The sequence below is a fragment of the Pungitius pungitius genome, chromosome 20 (assembly GCF_949316345.1).
Source record: "Pungitius pungitius chromosome 20, fPunPun2.1, whole genome shotgun sequence".
Taxonomy (NCBI): domain Eukaryota; kingdom Metazoa; phylum Chordata; class Actinopteri; order Perciformes; family Gasterosteidae; genus Pungitius; species Pungitius pungitius.
Window position 1 is genome coordinate 3,988,838 of NC_084919.1, and position 9,207 is coordinate 3,998,044.

Here is a 9,207-nt window from a genome sequence, read left to right on the forward strand (position 1 = left end):
CCACATGTTCAGTTTGACATTAAGGCCGGTCTGACAATCTCCGCCTCGAATTCACTCAGTCCAGCACGCAACTAGGCTCCCAGAAGCCCAGTTTATGGGGCCGATGGCTCCTTTGACCCCCCTCCGTGGTCAGTGACACTGGCGAGTCCGAGCACGCAGTTCAGCTTGAGGCGTTTTTTTTTTTTTTTTAACGTACACCGACCAAATCTACAGCCACATCAAACTAAACAAAAAGCCACCGTATCCATCCTTGTCTTTCATTGCTGCGACGCCGCACCCAAATGCGAGTATTCGCAACTGTACTTGAACGTGACATTCTGTGCATTTCGACACGTTTTACTGCACAGCCTCTGTTTATGATGACTAATCAAAGCTACTGCAAGACACTGCACAGCCTCTGTTTATGATGACTAATCAAAGCTACTGCAAGACATTTTTATAGAGTTACTGACTGATCATATTTGAAAGTATTGGTCTGTCCTTGTTAAACCCCAGCGGCTGTGTTCCGAGCCCGTGAACCTAGAAAGGAGACACATGGTGTGGTTTACACGGTCTGTGAGAGAAAAGACAAACAAAAGCAAAGTTCTCGGCGGCGCTCTTGTTGTTTGTCTGATGTGAGCAGTGATCAAACACGCCACCTTCGCGCTGCTTTCGTGTCATCATTGTACGGCTAAGTACAAAGGGCGCGCGCGTTCTTTTAGGGAAATCTGGGGGGGAAAGAGAAAGAGCACAGCGAAAAGCAAGGAGAAGGTTTCCATTGAAACCCCAGGAATTAAAAGCCACCCATTAGCAAAGCAGGTAAAACTTCACACACTCTGACATCTTAGGACGATTACAGTTTTTGCTGATGTTTGGGCTTCCTGCAAGAAAACAGTTCCAAGTCAAATTCAGCAGCTGTCTGATTTATTAACTAAACCATCTTAAAAGAGGTTTAGAAGTTTGCGCGACCAGCAATCCAAATGTCTTTCTGTTTTTTTTTAAAAATCTAAAAAGGGCAGAAATTCAGAAAAAAACCAAGAGAGTTGCTTCCCTGTTGGTGCTTTACGTCGCAGCCTCATTAAAATGTGACACTATTCAGGAAACAAACCACAGTGTGATTTGCTTTGAGCTTTCAGATAAGTGACATTTTCAAGCTTAGTCACCGCCATGACGGGTGGCTCTGTGCTCTTACAGTAATCCAAATATCACGGTGATCATCTCCTGTATATTTTCAGCGCATCTGTACACAACATTTCATAAGAAAAGGACGTGGCGTTGTCAGGAATTTGTATTCCCGGTCCGCCTCGTGAGGCCCGGAAACCCTCTCTGGAGGCTTCGTCCGCTAAATAAACCCAAATCGATGGTTCCCCTTTAAATCAACAATGCTCATTCGATACCTCGATGCGTGCACCTCCTCAAACGTTAGTGTTTCAGCGGATTCAGACTGAAGTGTTTCGCCTCCTCGCCGCTCGTGGGCACACAGACACCAGGAGAGGACGTGCAGAAGGATTACCACTGTGTTCTGGCCAATGGGATGCAGATGATGCCGAGGCACGTGTTTCGGTGGAAGTGAGGGTGTTGGAAAAGGGTGGGGGCGGGGGAGGGGTTGCCGTGGGTTGGCAGCGGCGGGGGGGGGGGGGGGGGGTCGACGGTGCTGGAACAGGGGGAGGCCACATGACGAGCTCACACAGCTTCCTGTTGGCCCAGTGAACGGCGCCCGGAGGAGCCACGGACGGGGAGATGGAGGGAGGAGAAGAACCAGTGGAGGAGTCCCAGCTGGAGGGAGGCAGCAGACGCACACCTGGCTGAAAGCACTGATCGGGGGAGGGGGGGTTGGATGGGTTTTTTTCAACACATATATGCTAATCGTGTTCTTTGTTTTACATGTTGCACTTTCTTGTACAGCTCTATTTGTTTATCTTTCAAGGTCAAAGGTCCTAAATGTTCAAAAAATACCACACAGGATACGTACTGTTCCAAAAAAAGGTTTATTGAGATTCATATTTACAGTTTAGCATTATTTTTTCGCTACAACCTAAAACAAATTGCCCAAAAGTATCCCAATACTTACAAGCACAAGTCCTTTTCCAGGAAACCCTTGAACTGATCCAGAAACGGCCTAAAACGAGCTAAAACCTGTTCCTCTTAGTCTCTAATGTGGACATGTGGGGAGAGAGGGGTTCTAATACTGTTCAGGCGCGTTTGAGGGCAACTGAGCTGCAGAACGAGAGCATCATAGACGGAGGAGAAGACTTTAGCTCAGCTTGGAGGTCCACTTGTTTCTCTTTTCAACAGGATGTTGTGAATATGTGAATGAAATGCACCTGTCACCTGTCACCTAAATGAGAAACACAAGCAACAGTTGATTTAATGTCCACAGGAAACAGATGCTTTCATTCATTTTTTTAAATATGGTATCCAACAATCTTGCAGGTAAAAATATCATAAGAAGTTGGTCCTTTGACCTCGATATTAAATTCCTTTTTATTGACGTGTTGAAGTTGATCTTTAGGCCCCTTTAGGTCAAGTGTTTGCACTACAGTGTGAAAACAAATGCTTCACGCTCTGCCCTTGCAGTGTTCATGGCCACTTTCATAAATCAAACCTGTCATTCACTTTCTTCTGTGGAATTTTTTTTTTTTTTTACTATTGTGGGTTCAGTCCAATGCCATTTTGAACCAGTTTAAGGATCGAGGACAGAGAACGCGGCTGGAGGAGGAGGAGGAGGAATAAGAAGTGGAAAGTGGACAAGGGACGAGCGAGGAGAGGAAGCGAGGGGCTCGGGGGGTCTGAGTGACGGGTGCAAAGGTGGTGGTATGCATCCCAGACAAAGGGATGGAGGGAGTAAATCCTTTTCTTCATCATTACATCGCCTTCGCCGCCGCCCTCGCCTTAATTAGTCTCAGCGCAGCACGCCGGGCCTGAAGTCTGCCTCATCCCTCCATCCATCCACCCCTCCACCCCCTTCAAACCACCTCGCCCTCCCCATCGCTTTCCCCTCCTTCTCTTTCTTCCCCTGCTCTCTCTCTCTCTCTCTCTCTCTTTTTTCCTCCAGCGATTTCCTCACTTCCTCTGTCTCTCTTGCGTTCCGCTTCATCTTTGTCTCTGTGGAAATTGACTGAAATACCAAACCCCTAACCCCACAATATCAACAGCTGTGCGGCTTATACACACACACACACAGCACAAAGAGTTTAATGTTGGTAAATACCGCAGACACACAAACACACATATAGAGACATACGTGGCCGCTCCAGGCTTGGCAAGCTATAAATACAGAGGATTGCAAAGGAGGAGGAAACTCGGTTAAAAAGTTAAGTGGGGAAAAAAGCAGAGCAGTCAGATTGACACCCCGACGTCTCCGCTCTCTAGAGGCTAAATTAGGAGATCCACAGCTCCCCACACACACACACACACACACACACACACACACACACACACACGTCTACACTCACACACACTCACACAGGCACCTTGCGAGAATGCGCGTTAACACAAATTCACACTGTTTTGTAAGGGGTGCATGTCATGTCAGTCCCCTCACCGCCCCCATCCCGCTCCTCCGCTCCTGAAGGCCCATCCCGTGTCCCCCCGTGTCTCACCAGCTGACTGTTGAAGGCCACTGGGACATTATGCAGTGTTTCATGAAGTTGCTGATGAGCAACAAAAGACAAAAAACTATTTCTTTGTCATCCAACCTAGTTTATACCCACCTCAGGAACAACCTTTATAGTGTTATGTACATATTGAATGCCACAGGCGCACATTTAAATTTGTCTGAGGTACCCACTGAATATGCCAAAAGGATTTTTGGGGAAAATCCAACACAAGGAAAGTTACACATTTGACCACAAATTCCAGTTCCACATTATTCACCACTTTGGTAATTAGTTCCTGTAGGCCGTGCATTGCGGTCACCATGGCGAAACAGAATAAAGAGGATACACAAGGAAAGATGGAACCAAACCAAGACAAAATCAGGGTCCTGGCCCCTTTGTTACATACAATGATTTAATGAATGTTTAACGGGCAGATACATGCTTCATCATTAAAATGTGTACAAATATAAACCCTTTAATGCCAATAAGTGAAGGATGTTGTGTCCACAACTTCCTGTGATGATCGCCTTAAGCCAATAGAGACTCTCCAAATACCACGGTGACCCACAGCAATACGTTCATTATCACTCAACGTCAGCTTTAGACTGGTAAGTTTAAAGATCTGGATTTATTAGGACTGTGCGAGTATGGATCCTCCTTATTGTAGGGTAAATTATTAACATCCAATAACACTGATCTATTTAAGGACTATCGCGTTCATCTTGAATATTAACATGGACTTAGTTTGAAACAGGTCTGAAGTATTTAGGTTGCAAAGTTTAGGAATTCGAGCAGTTCCAATGACACATTGGATACATGTAAGCGATACCGTATGAGTTTCACCCTGCAGGAGGTGCTGTTGACATTGAAGTCGCTCCATTCGTGACCTCTGATCCTGCTGCTGTGTGCAGTTCCCGCTGCAGCCACTAGATGGCATTCAGGCTCTTCATGGAGAGGAACCTGCAGGAGAGCTTGTTTGTCTCCTCTGGATGTTGTGTTTGAACTGCCCTGCCTTCATAAATTTACATATTTAGCGGTCCTACCTGGAAGCAGTTCCAAACTCTTGTTGGTCGCATGAATTTATGTCCTTTAATGCTCAAAAAGAAAAAAAAGTGGGTTTTTGTTTATGTTGCATGCAATCTAAAACATGTTGTTTTGTATTATCACGCATCTTTAAGTCCGACTCAATATGAAAAGGAATCATTGAACTGTGTTCTTCCACGTTTGTGCATTGGATCATCTGTTCGATTGTGTGTTAAAGTGTGCTGTTAGTCTAATATGACAAAAGAAAGAAGGAAGTAAGACGTAAGAAGGTGGGTGCCTAATCGGCTCTTAAATTTGAACGCAGGAATTGTATTGGAATATTTTATTTAAATACGTGAGTGTCCACATACACTGACAGACACACACACGCACACACACAGACACACACACATGCAGAAAGAGACAGCAACTATTCAACGCATTCTTGCGTAAATCACTTGGCCTCAGGGCTCTCTTAACCCTTTCCCTGTGTGAGTGAGTGGGAGCGTGTGTGTCTGAGTGTGTGTGTGTGTCTGAGTGTGTGTGTGTGTGTCCCTTTGAAAACTGTAATGCTAGTGGACAGCGTAAACTGGCTGCTGTGATGATGCTGCATAAGCCTCCGCTGTAACTACATGAAACTCAACGCAGCATCAAAAGTGATTGGGCAACGATCCAAAACACACATAAAAAATGATCATCAGAGGGACGTTAGTTCCCATAACGCACAATAACACACAGACTTAGTCTTTCCGTGACATTTTAACATGATACATTTTTATTGTGACAATAGCCGGTAGTAAAAACTGTACTGTAAGTTGTGCAGGGGTGCAATGCAAGAAGGTTTATTTTGAAAAAAAAGCAGTAAACTAAATGTCAAATGACATAATCTAAATAATCCAAGGTGTTTAGCTTTTAGAGCTCGTCGTCTCCAAAGGGTAAATTACATGGCATCCATTGGCCAGAAGTTTCTTTCCAAAACAACTTACACCAAGTGCATTTAAAGTTTAGTGTCATCAAGAATTGGAAATAAAGAACTCACAAACATGCAGGGCACAGAAGAGTGTTGTAGAACTGCACTGCAAGTGCGTTTTTTAAAAATGAGATGTATAACCAAACAGATCCATGATATGGGGATAATATCAAACAATTACCCCGGCTTTTACTTTTATTTCATGAATTGAAAAGTGAAACAACCCAACCAACAAAATCGGTGTCATCTGAATCCCGGTTATCGGACCTTATTAGCTATAATTCATTGATACGTGTTGGTTCTGATTTAAATTGTGTTCCAGATTAACAATGATTTATTTAACCTGCATCATGGTGCAAGGCTTTCCAAACAACGTGTGACAAAGACTTACTGTACATTCAAATAAGTTTTTTTTTTTAAACTTTATTATCATCATCTGAGTAACTTCCAAACAAAACTAATGTAATGTAAAAACCTGAAAAATGGAATTATATGATCAGTGTTCAGCTGCTTGTAACATAACCAAACTTATTTACTTACTTATTTACTTCTTTATTTCATACATAACACAGTAACTTTACATGCTTTCTTATAATTGCTCCCCAGCCGCTTTGTTATCCACGATAATCTCTACACCGCCATGTCCTGTGAACTGCACTTAACGCTCATGTATACCAATTACAACAAGTTTAAAATTCACCCTGCTTGGAGGGAGAAAAAAAAAAGATCAAAAAGTCCACCACACAGTGAGGTTCCCATCCACGGTTTTGAGTCAAAGTCAACGTGTCGTGGAGTAATTAACCCTGGTTTGATGGAGCAGGTCTTGTGACGGAGTAGAGGAGGAAAACAAAACTCTCCTTTGACCCATTGGTTTGGGCTCATGTTGGCTGGCGGCAAGAGATAACGTGTAAAGACGGGATAAAGTGCCATGTTATTGGCTTCACACACACACACACACACACACACACACACACACACACTTCACTATCAGCGAGTTGTCTCAGGCATGCCGAGGCCCCGTAATGCTCCTATTAGCAGCTTCAGTTAAAACGGCATTTCATCAGGCAGCTGACAAGTGAATTATCTCTCCCTTTCCCTCCCTATTTCCCCCTCTCTCTCCCTCTCTCTCTCTCTCCCTCTGTCTGTCTGCCTCGGTCTCCCACTCTCCCCCCGGCTCAGTGACAGTAGCCTTAGGCCTGAGATAAAGAGGAGGCGCGCGGCGCTCGGCGCTCTCACACACACTCGGCAGAACTGAAGTGACATTCTGTCAAAACAATAGTTTACTACAACAGGAACTTGTGTGTTCTGTCAGACAGAGGCTGAACTTCAACTTTGGGACATATAGATTCTTCTTTCATATTGAACGCCCCCCCCCCCCCCCCCCACACACACACACACACACACACACGTGTGTGCCTTATTTGGACCAGTACAGTGGGATCACAGAGCGCGTGCGTGTGAGGACAGTTTAGATGCTGCTCATCACACGGGCGTCTGTAGCGCTCCGGGGGGGGGAGTCGCTGTCGTTGACAAATCTCCCCCCACAGAGCTCACTCTGCAACTGGTGGAGATTTCTCCATCGCGTCTCTTCCCTCAGCTTCTGGAGACGCGACTTCATCGCGTTCCCCCCCCACCCCCCGTGAAACCCGTCAGTGCGGCTGAGGGCGCCTTTGACGCAGCTGTGCCGGGGGGGGCTCCAGGCCCTTTTCAAGTGGCCTGCTCGTCACGTGCTGCATGCGCCTTCCGGCTTTTATTGTGTTGAAACACTCTGCACATGTTTCTGATTCCCTGATTCCACGTGGCAAGCACCGGACTGACGTTACCACCTGGCTGGTGGGGCTGGAGGCGCCTCTCTATACACCCCCCCCCCCCCTCCCAGATGAGGCGTCCTTTGGCCTTTGGCCGATCAGGATGGACGGAAAGATTAACTTCACTGAATGGCTAAGTTGTCCCTTCACACCTCTGGCATCAGTAAAGGAGCACTCTCTGTGTTAGTGGGGGGCCGTCGGTTCGAAGCCCGCCCGCCCGCCTCATGCGCCGCGTCGAAGTGTCCCCGAGCAAGGCACCCAACTCCCAATTGCTCCCCGAGCAAAATATGCAACTGTAGGTTGCTTTGGATAAAAGCGTCAGATGAATGTGCTTTGTGCCATAATCCTGGGTGAACTGGTAGGCCTTCAGCACCAGTTACAGGACCCGTTAAGAATGATTTACGTCATTTATAGGCGGGTTAAAAACCGGTCCAGATGTCAGCTCACGTCTTTCCAGCAACAATTGAGGCCCCGCGCCTCGTGTGCCATACCTGTGATACTCATCTCCCCCTTAAGGCCTGTCCTCGAGTGCAGTAACAACAACATCTCTTCTGGTGTTTTGCGTTCAGGGAACACACAAGCTGAAGCTTGGGTCACTATGGGATGGCGGTTCCAGCTCTTTTCTACCCGGAGGAGGTTCTGGTAGCAGAGCTGGAGGAGGGACAGAGCGCCGAGTCGAGGCTTTTCGAACTTCGGGGCTGGCGACGACTCGGCTGGATGGGGAAACGAGCACCTTCAGTAACAATAGGCGAGAGGTGTGCTTGGCGGGTTTTTTTTTTTTTTTACCGTGTGCGCCATTGTGTGATTTGGAGGGAGTAATTGCGTGGGGGTCAGATGGTGAACCCAACACACACACACACACACACAAAAACGAGCACAAAGACAGACCCTCACACATGGACAGACAGGAACAGACAGTGAGACGGACACATGGATCCATATATAATATATTCGTGTGTGTGTGTGTGTGTGTGTAGCGCGGGGCACAAGTATATGATGTGTGTTATGTGTGTTATGTGTGCTACGTGTGTGCGCGCTACCTGGCCAGCAGTGGTAACAGGCTCTGAGGCCTTTAATGGGATTTAGCCCGAGGCTGTTTTATTAAGATGTCGGCTTTCCCTGCTGCCTCTGCAGCTGACACCATTCCCCACTGATACCCCCCCCCCCCACCCCCCCTCCCCATATCCCCACCCCGGCAAACCCTCGCCCCCACCGCACACCAGCCTCCAAGCTGCACCGCCTCCCTTCATCACACCCAGCCCTCAACCCCCCCCCCCCCCCCTCCCTCCCACAAATCCCCTCAACTGTCACCCGCACCGCCCCCCCCCCCCCCCCCCCCCCTCCCCCATCTCCTGGCCCCCGATGCCCCCTCTCGCACACTGTTCTACACCCTGTAATGACCCCGCCTCAACCTCTCCCCCATTCCTCACCCTGCCCCCCCCCCACGTCTCCTGCATCACTGCTGTTTTATTCATTTCATTTTTGACGAGGGGGACTAATTATCTGTAATTGTCGAGAAAAGATTCCGTGCGGGAGAAAGAGAGACGATCTGCTGTATCTCCAGCTTCATCTCATTCGTGTACTTAAAGTAAAGTGAGGGGGGGGGGGGGGAAACTCTGGTTTGCTCTTTGACCTCTTGTGACCTCTTGTGACCTCTTGTTAGAGGTCAAAGAGCAAGCGAGACAAAGGCCGACGAAGTCAACCTTCCAGAGGAACCCTCGGAGCCTCCTCTCTACTCCTCCGTCGGTGAGCTACACCTGAGCACTGGTTTTGATGGCTGAATCAGATCCTGCTTATGGATTTCCTCCCCCCCCCCCCCCCCCCCCCA